General features: G+C 39.7%; 1 protein-coding gene across 4 annotated transcripts in view; it reads right to left on the bottom strand.

The window, feature by feature from the left end:
- The window catches only part of Agbl4 (AGBL carboxypeptidase 4), a 1287504-nt gene that overhangs the window by 256708 nt on the left and 1018210 nt on the right, over positions 1-12586 (bottom strand). The window lies entirely within an intron of this gene.

The raw sequence follows: 12586 nt of genomic DNA, 5'->3' as shown, positions 1-12586 counted from the left end.
CCTTTTTTTCCCTGTGATGTTTGATTTGACTTTTCAAGTCTCTCCTTTATACATTTTTTTAAATGAGCAGTTTTAGGTTGGATACAAAATAAAGAGGAAGATGCAAATTCGCCATATACCCCCGCCCCCTCCCCACACTTATAGCCTACCCATTACCAATATCCCCCACCAGAGTGGTACATTTGTTGCAACTACGAAACTATATGGACTCATCATTATCACTGATGGTCCATACTTTTACGTTAGGGTTCACTCTCAGAGTTGTACGTTCTGTAGGTTGGGATATCTGTATTCACAATGATAGTATCATACAGGGTATGTTCACCTATTAAACCCTCCCCACTAGTCCTAATCCCTAGCAACCATCTATGAATGATCCTTCTAGTGTCTCTGCCTCCCTGAGCCTCACTCCATTTTCTGAACTGTGAGAGTATTGTGAAAATCCAGACAGGAGTTTTCTACCCTCTATATCTCAGGATCACCTGGAAAACTTTAGAAAGCATCCCACTCCTAGGTCCTATCCCTTGAGATTCTTATTCAATTAGTCTGGTGGGACACGGGCATTGATTTTTTTAATTCCCAGGTTATTCTAACATTAGATAAACTTGAATACCTCTGAGTTAGAAGATTTTAAGGTAACATGACAGACACATAAGAAATTGTCAACAAGTCATAAATATTTTTATGGAAAATATTCAGGGCTCTGAAAAGTCTATATAAATTTAGGCAAGTCATTTAACCATTCTGAATTATAATTTCTTCATCTGATAACTGGCATGCCAATGTAGAAAGAAGATAGTATATGGTAGTGTTAGGTGCTGGATCCAAAGCATGGTCTAATAAGTAGGACCTATTCTTATTATGTGTGTAGCCATAGGCAAGGTCTTGATCTCTCCCAAGCATCATTTTCTTCTAGAGAATGTTAATACAATTTCATAAGGCTGTTATAAGTAACAAATAAGATAGTCCATGTAAAGTGCTTGGCACAGTGCCTGACACATATGAGTCGTCAATAAATGATAATTGCTATTATTATGATTAGTATTATAGTGTTTTATAAATTTTTAACCCTCATTCTAACCATTGAGTAGGGTGCCAATATTTTGCTATTGAATATAATAAACTGAATGATGCTGAAGTTCATCCAACAAGCAGCCCAGAATGTCTCTATCCAAGTGCCTTTTAATGCAAATCCTGTGGTCACAATCCTAGTCACCAAAGAAACTCTCAGGTCTCAAGTTTTCAAGATTCTCTGAGGCTATTGGCCTTGCCCAGACTTGCAGAAAACACTCCAAAGTATTGTTTGGGGTCATTCATTCTTTCATACTGATTGTGTTGAGTATTTTCTTAGAAGAAATAAAATCTTTTATGCACTTTATAAAATGTAAAATACAGAAGTGTGTTACAGCAACTGAAGGCTTGTGAATGTACATCTGGGTTTAAAGTTCAGATCCAGCCAGCTACAGTCAAGCTCACCAAATTAGCTCTTGGCTTCATTAAGAGCTCATGTGGGTCACACATGGGAGGTGGTCACATGGATAATCTAAATTCTAGCATGTTACTCCAACAGTATGTATGCTATATGAGTAACACAAAGCCAATGAATTCCCAGTGGCTAAAGACAGAAAGAAGTTATGAATAGAAGAGATTGTCACAAGGGAACAGCATTTGCATTGGTTATGAAAAGTTGCACTGAAAAAGTGCAACTTATATCAATTCTGAATTTCAGTTAGGGGGCAACTAGTCTAAGAAACTGCCTCTCTTCCTCCTTGTTAAATTAACTCATGCTGTGTTTTTTCAGATAAAATATCACTTCCTCAAGAAAGTTCTCCCTGATTTGTTCCTCCCATCCCCCTACAGACTAGCTCAGGTCGCTGTCACATAATTTCATGTCTTCTTACGGTTTTCTTCATAGAGTTCATTGCAATATGAAATTATGTATTTATTCTATAATTATCTCTCTGCCACTGGCTCAAAAGCTCCACTGGAGAAGGGACCTTATCTATTCTCTTCACTGTTGTATCTTAGCACCTAGCCTGGCTCCTGGGAGACCCTAAATGAACACTTGTTGAATGACACATGTCTAGAACATGGATCCTGAGAAAACAAAGGCCCTGAGAGGCAAGGAGAGGAATACCACAAGCCCTATCCGGTCCCTCTGTTTCACCTTCCTTTTGTGTGTCCCCACTATGTCTGGCTCCCACAGTCAGGCCCAAACCTGAAGAAAATCCTCTTTTCTAAAGCTTTCCATAAGCAGCACTGGGAAGGATGATATTTTTTAAAATGTTTTTCTACATATGAAGAGAGATTAAAGTAGAAATAAGTATAGAAAAATGTACAGAGCAGAAAAATAGGTTGGCAATCACACATAGTTGACACACACTAGTAACAATAATGCATAATAGTATCAGGAACCTTAGCTTACTGACAGTCCATTGGACTACCAGGAAATAAAATGGAAATTCTGCCTCATTCAACAAGGCTGGAGTTTTTTTCCCTTGGAATTTTTTCTTATCTTCTGTTGGCTTTAAGTTATTGACTCTATAACCTCCTATTCAGGGCAATTCCAGCTTCATTAAAGGCTGCTGCTGATTCCAACATGATTTGAAGATAATAGGGAAACTTTCCTTCAAGGAGCACATTTTAATTCTTCAATTAGCCTCTCTGCTTATTCCAGCACCCAGAGGCTCAGAATGCTTGAGCTTCACTCTTTTGGGGCCAGGGTGTACCCCATATTGTCATTCATTCCTAAGTTTTTGTTTGATAACTCTAGGCACTTGTGCCCTTTTGGCTAGTATGGGGAGATACTAGATCATCACTCTGAAAGGGTCATCTGCTGATTTCTCCAGGGACATGCAGACTCCCTTAATGGGTCCAAGTGTGACCCTCACAGGCACTATCATGCTTGACTTCCCAACAAGCACCCTAGAGCTCACTTATATTTACATCCTATGTTGTGGTGTATGCGAGTGTACACTAGATCACAATATAAAGGCTTTCTCTTATTTACTAAAAACTAATTTCTTTATTTAGTAGCACAAAAGGGCCACCTATTAATGCCAGTCAAAACTGAAAAAAATCTTGACCTCTAAGTTTTTTGTATTATGATGGAAAAATGACTTACATATATAATGTATAACATGTTTTCATTTACATTTGATCTTAGCCAAAAGGCCAAGAAATTATACAGCATATTTTCTTTTGATAGGTCTTTTTTGTGTATTCATTTATTAATTTAGGTCTTGCTATGTAGCACATACTAGCCTCAATCTAGAGATTTTCCAGTCTCCACCTCCTGAGTGCTGAGAGGCATGTACCACCAAGCTGGCTCTCATTTATCATTTTAGTGCTGGTGGTAGATACATTGGATTGCACAATATCAAAATCATATCTCTCTCTTTTTTTCTTATTATCAGCACATCTTAGTTATCATGGAAAATATATAACAAGAATAAAAGAAAAATATAGTATGTTAAGGGTAAGGCTTTTCCCCCCCTAAAATGTAAGGTTAACAGGAGAAAAACAAAGAACATGAATACACTGAATTCTAGATAAGGTGTCCAGGGAGAAGTTTATCTCAATGATAGACAGAGTAGGTAAATGTCGAGGACCCTCCCTCCCACTCTGCTAATGTGTGCTGCCACATTCCTCGGCTATTGAATAGTCTCTGGTCTCTGAGCTCTTCTAACTGTGAGACCCATTCTGGAGCAGCACATGAAAACTGAAAACTGCATGGGCTTGGAACTCAGATTTGTATTCAATTACTGCTCCTTACGTACTGTCGGACCTTGGACAAATCTCTGACTCTCATGTTTTTAACTGACAAATAAAGCCTTATAAGGTTATTATGATGTCTAAGTAATTTAATACACGTAAATCCCTGGTAAGCACAATGTCTCTCACATGGTAGGTTTCACACACTGCCAGTTGTCTTTCATGAATCTCTATTACTTTTTCCTTTAAGGAGGTTACAGGGTAATGACAAGCCTACACCTTCAGGGGTGCAAATATTTCTTCTCTCCCAGATGGCTGCTCTATGTTACTGCACATACATCACCCATCATCCCTTCCTGGCCAATGGGGGCAATCTGTGTTATTGAAGAAAGCTGGGATCTTAGTAAGATCTGAACTTTTATGAAGTTTTGGGATTTAAGCCCAGCTTAGGGTTTTGTTGTCTGCTTTTAAAATCATGTTCAGATTTTGTATATTTAAAACATGCCTTCGGAATTATGAAACACAGTGTTCTCAATCATAAAATAGGATGAACTATATTACGTCTATTTCCCTTTATGGGTTCTCTTATCTTCTTGCATGAATTTTTTTGTGATGCCCTGCCTCATGCCCTAGTTAATCTGAAATACTAGCTATGGAAATTTGGGCAAGATTTTCAAACTGTCTTCATTCATTCATTCATTCATTCCCTTACTATTGAATGATTTGTCGAAAACCTATTATATGCCAGCATCACTGCTTAATACTTAGGATACAGTAGAGAACTACACAAACTGAGTTTCCCTATTTGTAAAATGGGAAAATGAAAGTTGTCTGTTAGTATTATTGAGAGGAGTAAATGAGACAATATATGTAAAAGAGAGAAAGAGGCAAAGAAGAGGACTAAAATGTATTGAGCCTCTTACTCTGTCCCCAGTAATGCCAAGTGCTTGATGTGCAATTCTAATTAAACTTTGGGAAGTTATTGTCATCCCTGTTTTATAGATGCATCAACTGAGGTGCAGAGGGGGAAAGTGAAGGTATAAGTCACACACTGGATTCAAGCCTCATATGAAGACCAATGCAGTGACTCATTTCTATAATTCCAGCAACGTGAGTGGCTGAAATTGGGAAAGCTGAGGTTTGAGGCCAGCCTGGCAAAAAGTTAGCAAGATCCCCTCTAAACAAACAAGCAGGGCATGGTAGAACATATCTGTAATCCTAGCCATTCAGGAGGCATAAGGATCAGGGTCCTAGGCTAGCCCCAGGCAAAAAGTGTAAGATCCTATCTGAAAAAATAACTAAACACAAAAGGACTGGAGGAATGGAGAAAGTGGTAGTGTCTTTCTAGTAAGCACAAGGCCCTGAGTTCAAATCCTGGAACCAACCAAAACACCCAAACCTGGTATTAAATCCAGGGTTGCTGCTGGTGGTCTCTGCACATGGCTTGTTGTTCAGTAGATATGCTAATTTCTATCACCAACTGTCCTCCTTTTGCTGCCCACCAGGCATCTTGTAGGACAAACTGTGGTGTTGGTAGAGTAAGGGGTACTAGAATGGAAAAATCCATATCCTGTTCCCTGAATTCTTTAGGGAACAAGAGGCAAAGAAGATTCTCATGAAAGGAAAGGAAAGGAGACATACACAGTAAGCTCAGTAACACCAAGTCACTGGGGAAGGGCTTTGAGGTCCTCTGGTGGCCAGACTTGCCAACTCAGGAGACAGCTGGGACATGGACACTTGGCAAAAGGAACATCCTCTTTCCCAAGCCAACTCTCTGCTGTGGTGACCTTTAAAGGTGAAATGTTTAAAACTCTAGCCCTCTGACTCTTTCCACTCCCCAGGTGGAATCAAAACTCAACTCCACAAATAACGAGGTATATTTTTCCTCTTGAGATGCTCAATATTTAACCAAGGAAAAAGTCTTCCAGAAGTGTTCACATAGGGCCTGCACATTTTCAAGAAGCTGAAAGCAGAGTAGGAAGTGAAATCACTATACTTACACTTGGCAAAGGGGTTGCAAAACTGCCCCCAAACTAAACAATCTGGATCTAAGTACTGGTTTTTCTTCTATCCCTCAGTTCAGATGGGTCACAGCAAAAGCACATAACAGATTTATTAGCATAGAAGCAAGGACTGTCCACATGTTTCTAACTTCTCTTGGTATCAAGAAAAGGAAGGGTTATGCCAGAGAGTGCTTGTTGCTGCTGAGAAAACTTGTGAGGGTTACCAGAATGAAAAGACAGACATGGAAGAGCAAAGCACAGCTCTCCATGCAAAAAAGGTGGGGGTGGGGGAGAGGAGCCTTTTCCTTGGCATAGAGATATTCCATCCTGGAGGTTCTTTTTTCCTCTTTTCTTGGCAATGTAACAAACACCTTAAAATAGTTATAAAACAGAAACAGATTCTGTAGAAGCAAGATATCAAGATCAGTGACTTCAGAGAACTTAGAGCTCAAACTTCTCATTCTAGAGATGGTGAAACCCATGTCAGAAGGACAATGACTTCTCCAAAGTTAAAGTATTTGTCATTGGCAAAATCAGTACTGGAGCCCAGTTTCTTCCATCCTACACTGCCATGCTTTGTCTCGATTACAGGGTAAAACCTTCAGTAAAAGGTGATCTCAGCCATTCTCAGGGCATTCATTAGCTTACCCAGTCTCAGAGAAACATTTAAGCCAGCATTTCCAAGGTTTAGCACTAGAAAAAACCTTAGCTGGAGAGGGGGTTGGTGAAAGGATGTACTAATTCTCTCTCCTAAGTGTCTTCTTCCTCTCAAAGTCTATCTTTAATCCTGCTCCCATTCCCATGCTGCCTTCTTCTGTACCTCTTATGCCCCCCATGACCATGCTGGGGTGCTGTTGATTCTCTAACATTCTTACCAAAGCCTGAACTCATTTTTGCCTTAAGTGTAGCCAAGGTAGTCTGCACATATAAAGAGCCTTTACTGAAATAAAGGTAGAAGAGAAGGCAGTGGAATGTTGTGGAGTGATCAGAACTTGGAAATTACACAAATTTAAGCTTAAATTCCAGTCTATTAGCTATGCAGATGTGAGCAAGACACTTGACTTGTTGGGATTCTTTACCTCTGGTGCAACAGGACAATTTTCAGTGCATTTGATGGAATTAAATGATGAGCATACAGAAAGCATGTAGCACAGATCTTTGTACACTGTAGGCCCTGATGCCCAAAAACATGAACATTTTTTATTTATAAAGCACAGGCATGTTATGGTCGGTTATTCAAAATAGCATTTCCTGTGTCACCTTACCTGTGTCACACCCTGTACTAAGTATTGGAACAGAGACAAATAAGAAGTGCCCCTTTCCCTGCAGGAAATAATTATTCATAGGTGTCATGGATCAAATTATATCACCCCCCAAAAGATATCTTGAAGCCATAACCCCTAGTATCTATTTGTGTGATCTCATTTGGAAACAGGGTCTTTGTAGATAAGTCAAGGTAAGGAGGTCATTAAAGTAGGCCCTAATTTAATATGACTGGTGTCATTCTAAGAAGAGAAAAGCACCCTATGAAAGACAGGGTCACTCATGTAGGAAGAATGCTATGAGGGACAAAGGCAGAGATTGTAGTGATACAACTGCAAGCCTGCTAAGGAACCCCATAGGATCAATGGCTTCCAGTAGAAACTAGAAAGTGACAAGTAAAGATTCTACCAGGGCCTTGGAGGGAACACAGCTATGCTGACAATTTGATTTTGAACTTCTATCCTCCAGAACAGTGAGAGTTTAAATTTTTGTTGGTTTAAGCCACCCAGTTTGGGACAGACATATGCAAGGGGAAAATGCACTTATTACAATAGAAGAAGTAACACTTACTGTGTTCCCTGAGCTGAGCCTGTTATATTTATTTAATTATGTAATTTTAGTTAAGCCAGAAAGTCTTCTTGGGAGCCTCCATGCTAATGTGAATATGCATAAGTACAGGTAGTTTGTCCAGACAAAGGACAGCCTATGTGTGCCTGAGGATGCTAGCTTCCCAGAGAGCATAATTAGAGTTGATACCTGAAGAATGGGCCAGGGAGCATACTCAGACTAGAGAGCCTAGTGTGTGTAGAAGCAGAAAAATGTATAATAGCTTTAGAATGTTTAGCAAACTACAAATGTTTAGGCATTGCTAGAGTATGATGCTGATATTTATCTATCTTCTAGACCCCCTTCTCTACCTTGCTGACCCAGGACACTTCCTATTCAAAATATTCCAAGTTGAACTAGAACCTTCTTTCAAGCCTGTCCATACTCCCTGTTTTCCTTTTGCATTCTCTCACTTGGTGAATCCCCGCTCTGGCCCTCAGTCTAGCCTCACTAAAAATCTCAGAGTCTTCACACTCAACTCTTAAAACCTAACTTCCTCTTCAACCCTGATTTACACAATCATTTCTGAGCTTTACTATCTCTGATTCTAATGGATTCTCACTTGGCATAAGCTTCCAACTCTCCAGCTGTGTCTCTAGGCCATATTCCTTCCAGCCAAGCCTCTCTGCCAGATAATTAATGATCTGTAAACAAATACTTAATTGCACCAAGGGAGAGCATATTTAAAGAAACTTTGTGGTAAAGCAAACATGAAGAACATCTCTCACAAATTCATACTCCCAGTCTCAATTTAACATTTAGTTTAGATTTTTATTTCACATAGTAAATATAAAGCTTTTTTACAGGGGGACCCCCAAAACAAAAGAATGAAAACCTGCCCAAGGGACAGATGGTATTATCTTGAATTTTATTCATGTCAAGTGCTTCCAAAAATACTTCTCTTTTCTCTCTTGGATCAGCCCTTTTGGCCCTCAGCCTCAAGACTTGGGCACTTGCTGGGAGAACGGAGATTTGGCTCTTGGCAAGAAGGAGAAGGGAGTGTGAACTTATTAAGAATCTAATATATTACTGGCTCTTTTATTTATGTTCTCTGACTTTACTCATCACAAAAAGGCCATAAACTGCTATCCATTGTTAAACAGGAAAGTTAAGTGCTTTACCCAAGCTAGTAGTAACTTGTAAGGCGGAGCTACCTACCTATTCTGAAGGAGGTGGCTGAATTAAATATAATGATATTATTATCTTTAAATACACTCTTTCAAGCTGTTTAAGTTATTTAATCAGCTTTATTGCTTTTTCAAAGTGGACAGAGAATGTGCCCCTGATTACCTGAAAGTGGTCTGGTCACATGGAAGTCAGGGGGCGAGATGCCACAGTGGACATTTTTCTGTTTGCTATTGCCTTGGGGTTCTACCTTTGTGCTGGGAGCCAGGACTAGATGCTATAGGGGAGGGGTTTGTCCAGCCACACAAGCTCTTGAGAGAGGAAGCACCTTGGCTGGGATCTGAAATTGAGCTCTCTCTAGGGAGTTTGAAAAGGTGGTTTTTGTGCAGTTCTTAATGGCCCAGCTGTTTCAGAAAGAGGAAGCACAGTAACATTTTTAGAATAGCCAGTGGGCTGTGACAGAACCCAGAGACTTTACCCTCAGGAACACTGTTCCTGCTCGTTTGTTTCAGAAAACATTTGGTGTTCATGGCTCACCTGCCCTGTGTATGACAGGCCCCATGCTCTCGCCTGGGTCTGTAACTTCTTCGCCTTCCTATTGGCACTTTTTTCCTGGCCTCAGAAAAGGAGCAACAACTACCTCAAACTTTCTCCTATCCCTACCTCTCCTTTAATTGCTTCCTTTTCTCTTTCTCTTCACTAGCAGAACTTTTTGAAAGAATGTGCTGTCCAAACCAGCACCTGCTCACCTCCCCTTCACTACTTAACCCTCTCACGTTCTGGCCTTCGCCTCTACTGAACCTCTCTCTAAAGTCAATGATGACCTATAGACTTGAGCTCCAGATATATATGAATACATCTGCTTACTAGACCCTGGACTCTGAGGTCTTAAGACATCTCAAATATTCCAAACTCATCTCTTCAAATCTTTAAGTGATCTGGTCAGAAAACTGTAAGTCATTCTTGACTCCTTCTATTCTCATACCTTTTAATCATTAAACTCCCATGGATTCTGCACCACAAATAGCTTTCAAATTTACCTGTTTCTCTCATTTCTCACTATATCCCTGTCAATTTTTATTTCCTTGCTCTTAATCTTATCCCTTCCCAATGCATTCTCCAAACCAGAAATGATCTTCTCTCAAATGCAAATCTGATCATGTTACTCCTTGAATAAGGTTTTTCAAAGGCTTCACATCTATCTTCACATAAAGCCTCATGTTATTTAAATTCTGTATGATCTATCCCTACCAATTCTCTGGACTTAACTCATGCTACATATTCCTTTATTCTCTGCATCAGACAGACTTGCCACCACTTTGTTCTCCTCCTTCTCCTCCTCTTCCCCCTTTCCCCACTGCCCCTTTATCTTCCTTCTTCTGTTTATCATTTTTACTTTAAGATAACTGCAGATAAACATATACTTAGGAATAATGCAAAGATATATTATAGATTCTTCACCCAGTTTCCTCCAATGGTAACATCTTGCATCCTATAGCACAGTATCACACCCAGAAAAAGTGGAATTGTTGTAATTCATTGACTTTACTAATATTCCAGCAGTTTTATATGTACTCAATTGTATATATGCATGTGATTTTATTACATGCGTAGATTCATGTTACCATTACCGTCATGAACATACAGAACTATTCCATTGTAATGATCAAATTGGTCTTCTGGTTCTTTCAATAGGCCAACTTCCTTTTACTTCTAGGTCTTCACACAGCTGTTTTATTTATAACTCTTCCCACCAATACCATTTATTTGCTCATATTATTTCTTATCTTTCAGGCCTTAAATATCACTTCCTTAACCATTAATCTCTGATCCCATACTTATTTAAGAACCTTGTTCTCTCTTTCTTTAGGACCTTACATTCTTCTCCTATCATAACATCTATTTTCTTATCCATGTATAGATACTAAATGCATGAGGCAGAGGCTAGACATGGCTTGTTCACTTCTGTATCTCTAACATCTAGCACAGTATTTGTAACTAGGAAATTTCTCAATCTAATTGGGAGGGGATAACATATTCATAAGAATAATAAGTCTAACAGAGCTCCCTCCCTTAAGGAGCTCCCAGTAATGAAACAGGCAACTCTAAAACAGTGGTTTGAATCAGTGTTGTCATAGAAGGAAGCACTAGAGGTTTGGAGTATCTGTTTTCCTTTAGTTTCCAGATACCCAGAGTTGAGAACAGCACCAGAAGAATCCTTGAGCACCAATGCTCATGTGCCCAGACTCTTCAGTAAGACTGGCAGGTCAGTTAAAGGAACAGACAGCATAGTAATGAACTTAAAGATTTGATTTCAAAGATCTCAATTGGATAATTTTTTCAGCTCCATAACCACAGACTGAGTTGCAATCTTGGTCACAGACTAGGTCCTGACATTAACCACAGAATGAGTCCTGATCCTGGCCACATAATATCCCTGATTCCAGCATAGACCCTGACATGATCCAACCATGTGATTAAATAGAGCATCTTCCATGAGGAGAGCAAGTCAGGTAATAGCAAGCATTCAGTGTAGCCCACCTTGACATAAAGAAAGCAGAACTCAAAGCTTATGTCCTTCTATGAAGTCAATGACACAAACATCCATTTCAGACCCTAATAGAAAAATAGAATAGTATTGAGTATTGAAGAGTTGAAACTGGAAGGGCCATTACAGGCATGCATGTGCATGCATGTGCACACACTCATATTCACACACACACATCACCTCTCATATTGCAGAGAACAGGAACTCAGCTCAGTGAATATAGGCATACAAATATTAACATTTCATATCTATCTTTAGATCCAAAAGCCTTGTTCCCATTTCTGAATCTTCTGTAATTAATTTTACCACAGCATAACTAACCTTTCACTTAGAAACATCAAATTATAGATTTCTCTCAGCTTCTAACTGACACTGCTTAATACCTTTTTCCCCCACCAGCCAGTGACCTATTTAAATGCACAAAACTGGCCATGTTAATCTCTTCTTTAAAGCCCTTTGGTGGCTTCCTGTCAGCCTAGACCTGTGATGGACTCCAGTACTGGAGAACAGAAACTTCATCCTAATCATTTCTTCCTTTCAATGAATGCTCAGCACCAACCCTATTGCATTAGAAGCTTTCGGTGAATTCAGATGGAAAAGGAAAGCAATTCAGTGGTTCAGTATTTAGGCTCTGGAGTGAGAATGACTGGGTTCAATTTTTTTTTCTTACTTACCATGTCATTGTATTAGTTACTTTTGCATCACTGTGCCCAAAATAACCAACAGAAACAACTTAAGGGAGGATGGATTTATTTTGGTTCATGGTTTCAGAGGGTTTAGTCCCTGGTCCTTTGGCACTGCTGACTCGGGGCCCATGGTGAGGCACAGCATCACAGTGGTGAGAGTTTATGGAGCAGAGTGTTCAGCTCAAGGGATCTAGGAAGAAGTGAGAGGGAGACCAGAAGGGGCCAGGAACAAGATATCCCCAAGGACGTGCACCCAGTGACTTACTCCCTCCAGCTAGGTCCTATCTCCCAAAGTTGCCAGAACCTTCCAAAATAGCACCACCAGCTAGGAACCAACACAATGAGCCTGTGGGGACATTTCAATTCAAACTGTAGTGTTCTTCCCCTGTCCCCAAAGACTCATGTCCATATTATACTACAAAATGCATTTAGTCCATCTGCAAGAGTCCCCAAAGTCCTATCAGTTCCAACATTGTTCAAAAATCAGTCCAAAGTCTCCTCTGAGACTCAAGGCAAACTCTTACAGGGCCTGTAAGCACCTGTAAAAAAATTTTTTTAAAAAGCAAGTTGCATACTTCCAACATACAATGGTACAGAGTAAGCATTTCCATTCCAAAAAAGAGGAATCAGAGAATAATAAG

This window comes from Castor canadensis, chromosome 7 (assembly GCF_047511655.1).
Source record: "Castor canadensis chromosome 7, mCasCan1.hap1v2, whole genome shotgun sequence".
In the NCBI taxonomy this organism is placed as follows: Eukaryota; Metazoa; Chordata; class Mammalia; order Rodentia; family Castoridae; genus Castor; species Castor canadensis.
Note: the sequence above shows the minus strand (reverse complement) of the source record. Positions and strands in the feature narration are given on the sequence as shown.